The sequence below is a fragment of the Lithobates pipiens genome, unplaced genomic scaffold (assembly GCF_037356315.1).
Source record: "Lithobates pipiens isolate NorthernLeopardFrog02 unplaced genomic scaffold, aLitPip1_a1.2 Scaffold_35, whole genome shotgun sequence".
NCBI lineage: Eukaryota > Metazoa > Chordata > Amphibia > Anura > Ranidae > Lithobates > Lithobates pipiens.
The window spans coordinates 28,489,984-28,495,220 of NW_027507811.1; positions in this window are offsets into that span (position 1 = coordinate 28,489,984).

Sequence of the window (5,237 nt, forward strand, 5' to 3'; positions counted from 1 at the left end):
TATGTCACGGAGCTGCTGTCAGCGCTGTATGTCACGGAGCTGCTGTCAGCGCTGTATGTCACGGAGCTGCTGTCAGCGCTGTATGTCACGGAGCTGCTGTCAGCGCTGTATGTCACGGTGCTGATGTCAGTGCTCTGTATTACGGTGCTGCTGTCAGTGCTCTGTATCTCCTGCACCCTCTTGTTTGCCTACCCTGGTCCCTGACCTTCCCTCTCCTCCATTGCCTTCATTAGCTCCATAGTCCTGAATTGTCAGAACAATTTCCCAAATAAAAAAAAAATGCTTGTAGTTATCGATCCCAAATTCACCTCATACATGTATTATGCTATTGTCCAGGTGGTGGGACTACGTGCTACCCCCTAATAATTACCCCGTGGCCGCAAATTCGACCTAAAGGTTTGCGAAATTCGCCTCCCATTGAAGTCAATGGAGCCCGCGGCGAACGGTCGTTTTCGCGAACGTTTGTGTCCGTTCGCGTTTCGCGTTCGCGAAACGTCCCGTCGGAAGTTCGTCCATCACTATTGGAGATCCCAGCTAGGGATGAGCCGAACACCCCCCTGTTCGGTTCGCACCAGAACCTGCGAACAGACCTAAACTTCGTGTGAACTTTAGAACCCTATTAAAGTCTATGGGACTCGAACGTTCACAATCTAAAGTGCTCATTTTAAAGGGTAATATGCAGGTTACTGTCCTAAAAAGTGTTTGGGGACCCGGGTCCTGCTCCAGGGGACATGGATCAATGCAAAATAAAGTTTTAAAAACGGCCGTTTTTTCAGGAGCAGTGATTTTAATAATGATTAAAGTGAAACAATAAAAGTGTAATATTCCTTTAAATTTCGTAGCTGGGGGGTATCTATAGTATGCCTGTGAAGGGGCGCATGTTTCTGGTGCTTAGAACTGTCCCTGCACAAAGTGTCATTTGTGCAGGAAAAAAAGTCTTTTAAAATCACTTGTGGCTATTGTCGGGTCCCGTAATACAGAGAACACTCAATGAGTGTTCTCTGCATTAGCCGAAAATTCATTCATTCATTGATAAAAAAAAAAAAAAAGCGTGGGGGTTCCCCTAAATTCAATTACCAGGCCCTTCAGGTCTGACATGGATATTAAGGGGAACCCCGTGTCAAAAAAAAAAAAAAAATGACGTGGGGGTCCCCCTAAATATCCATAACCAGACCCTTCAGGTCTGATATGGATATTAAGGGGAACCCCGCATCAAATTAAAAAAAACTGACGTGGGGGTCCCCCTAAAAATCCATATCAGACCCTTTATCCGAGCACGCAACCTGGCAGGCCGCAGGAAAAGAGGGGGGGACGAGAGAGTGCCCCCCCTCCTGAACCGTACCAGGCCACATACCCTCAACATTGGGGGGATGCTTTGGGGGTCTGTGACCCTTCAAAGCACCTTGTCCCCATGTTGATGAGGACAAGGGCCTCATCCTCACAACCCTCGCCGTTGGTTGTGAGGGTCTGCGGGCAGGGGGCTTATCAGAATCTGGAAGCCCCCTTTAACAAGGGGACCCCCAGATCCCGCCCCCCCCTGTTTGAAATGGTAAGGGGGTACTTGTACCCCTACCATTTCACAAAGAAAGTGTCAAAATGGTTAAATAAGACAAACACACTTTTGAAAAATTTCTTTATTAAAAATAAAAAAAATAAAAAAAAGATTCCAGCGGTGCTAATCCACTCTTGCTATCCAGCGACGGGTCTCCGGCGGGGTCCAGCGATGGATGATCATATCCAGCGACGGGGGATCTCTCAGTCCAGCGCTGTCCATACATCCTTCTTCTGTCTCCACTCCGGAGACACTGCAGAGATCCCAGAGCTGACGTTTCTTATATTAGGAGGGCGGGGCCACCCGTCACCTGACCCCGCCCCTCTGACGCTGGAGAGGGAAGCCAGGGGTTCCCCAGTGACGTGTGGGTGACCCCGCCCCCTCTGATGTAACGCAGGTTTCCGTTACATCAGAGAGGGCGGGGTCACCCACACGTCACTGGGGAACCCCTGGCTTCCCTCTCCAGCGTCAGAGGGGCGGGGTCAGGTGACGGGTGGCCCTGCCCTCCTAATATAAGAAACGTCAGCGCTGGGATCTCTGCAGTGTCTCCGGAGTGGAGACAAAAGAAGGATGTATGGACAGCGCTGGACTGAGAGATCCCCAGTCGCTGGATATGATCATCCATCGCTGGACCCCGGAGACCCGTCACTGGATAGCAAGAGTGGATTAGCACCGCTGGAATCTTTTTTTTATTTATTTTATTTTTAATAAAGGAATTTTTCAAAAGTGTGTTTGTCTTTTTTAAACATTTTGACACTTTCTTTGTGAAATGGTAGGGGTACTTTTGTACCCCCTTACCATTTCAAACAGGGGGGGGGGCGGGATCTGGGGGTCCCCTTGTTAAAGGGTGCTTCCAGATTCTGATAAGCCCCCCGCCCACAGACCCTCACAACCAACGGCCAGGGTTGTGAGGATGAGGCCCTTGTCTTCATCAACATGGGGACAAGGTGCTTTGAGGGGTCACAGACCCCCAAAGCATCCTCCCAATGTTGAGGGTATGTGGCCTGGTACGGTTCAGGAGGGAGGGGGGCCGCTCTCTCGTCCCCCCCTCTTTTCCTGTGGCCTGCCAGGTTGCGTGCTCGGATAAAGGGTCTGATATGGATTTTTAGGGGGACCCCCACGTCAATTTTTTTTAAATTTGATGCAGGGTTCCCCTTAAAATCCATATCAGACCTGAAGGGTCTGGTTATGGATATTTAGGGGGACCCCCACGTCAATTTTTTTTTTTAAATTTGACACGGGGTTCCCCTTAATATCCATGTCAGACCTGAAGGGCCTGGTAATTGAATTTAGGGGAACCCCCACGCTTTTTTTTATTTTTATCAATGAATGAATGAATTGTCGGCTAATGCAGAGAACACTCATTGAATGTTCTCTGTATTACGGGACCCGACAATAGCCGCAAGTGATTTTAAAAGACTTTTTTTCCTGCACAAATGACACTTTGTGCAGGGACAGTTCTAAGCACCAGAAACATGCGCCCCTTCACAGGCATACTATAGATACCCCCCAGCTACGAAATTTAATTTAAAGGAATATTACACTTTTATTGTTTCACTTTAATCATTATTAAAATCACTGCTCCTGAAAAAACGGCCGTTTTTAAAACTTTTTTGTGCATTGATCCATGTCCCCTGGGGCAGGACCCGGGTCCCCAAACACTTTTTAGGACAGTAACCTGCATATTACCCTTTAAAATTAGCACTTTAGATTTCTCCCATAGACTTGTATAGGGTGTTCCGGCTTTTCGTATTTGCTGCGAACAGCCCAAATTGTTCACTGTTCGCTGAACAGGCGAACAGGCAATGTTCCAGTAGAACATGAGTTCGACTCGAACTCGAAGCTCATCCCTAATCCCAGCTGATGAGGAGCAAGGAGAGGTCCGCTTTGTTCTTTGGTGTGGGTCTTTAAGGTACGCTTGCCAACGAGCTGCATGACAGGTCAACATATGTCTGGCCAAGCATGTGGTGCCCAAGCGGCTGATGTTTTGGCAACGCGAGATATGCTTGAGACATATGTTGCAAATAGCAGCAGTGCAATCTGATGTACTCATCTCAAAAAAGGCCCACACCAAAGAACTTTTGGAATAATGCGCAGAGGCAGCGCTCTGCACAGGCAGAGCACTGCGGTGTGATTCAGTCGGTGTACTGCTGGCCCCTGGAGGGCATCCTGCCTCATTGGAGATGTGCCTCCTCCTCCTCTCTCCTATCAGGCACCCACACGGAGTTAGTGACCTCATCATCCCCTCCCTCTTCATCACTGGAGCAAACCTGGCAGTATGCTGCAGCTGGTGGAACATGACTGCTAGATTGCTGTCCTTCTTGAGCATCCCCTCTTTCTGCGCTCACGCTACTGCCTTCCTCTAGCTGGGTATCATCATCAGAGCCTTCGAAACGCTGAGCATCCTCCTGGAGGACATGGTGGGTCTAGGAAAGGAGTGACTGATGACATTGAGACGAGGGAAGAGGACGCATTGGCAGCTGCTTTGCTTGTACCCTGAGCCTGGGTGAGAGAGGATGAGGAGGATGAGGAGGGCTTGGTCATCCACTCTACCTAGTCTTCGGCATAATGCGTCTCAAAACGTCCAGCTGCCGAAAATAAGGGCAAGCGTGTCCCATGGCCACGTGCTGATGACGATGCACCACATCCACGACCAGCACTGTTGTCTCTAGACACAGAGCCTGCTTGCCCTCTTTTATTGGCTCGTGACTGTCTGTCTCTCCTTGTTGGCCTTCCAGACATATTAATGGCCTGTAGGGAGATGGGAAAACCAGCAATTGGGGTGTACTGAATGGTGTACTAAAATATTTTCCAGTGCCCATGAAATGCAGCCTGACCAGTGCCATAAACGCAAACTGACCATTGCCATAAATGCAGAGTGACCTGATGTTATCTCATCTGCCTGACAGATGTCAGAGCTGCCCGAGTGGCCAAATGCTCCATCTTCTGTCTCAGAAACAGTGTCAGGCCCAGCCGGGAGGTCACCTGGCGCCCGGGGGATATAGATATCTGTCTCCTGCTCTCCTGTCTCTCTTCCGGCGGTGGTGGCGGGGAACGTTGCCAGTGACGGTGGGGGGGCAGTGTCAGCGGTGTCGGGGGAAGTGCCAGCTGTGGCAGGAGGCGGTGCCTCTAGTATATTCGCACCATAAGACGCAGAGACATTTTCCCCCATATTTCTGGGGGGGGGAAGTGTGTCTTATGGTGCAGAAAATATGGTAGTTAATTAGTTAATAAATATTTCAGCTTTTCAAATGTTCAGGTTTTCTAATTTCTGGGTTGTCGTTCTTATTTTCGGATTTTCGTTCTTTCATATTTTCTTTCTTACTTTTGGATTTTTGAATTTTCTCGGATTTTTGAATTTCCGAATTTCTCAAATTTACGAATTTATTTGAAATAACGAATTTTGATCATAACGAATGATCCAAATAAATAAATAAATAAATGAAACAAAAATGAACAATTTTTTTGGCAGTGCACATGTCTAGATAACTTGAATTCTTTTATACCTAAGGGTTTTTAATACAGCAGCTGACCACCATTATAGGTTTCATGTGTTGATTAAATAAGCATGGAGAGATATTATATATGTGATATGTTTATTTTTTTATCAGACATTTATCATTAAGCTAAATAATATTCCACTTCAGATGACTTCCAATTCAAGATTTATCATTTCCACAAAGTG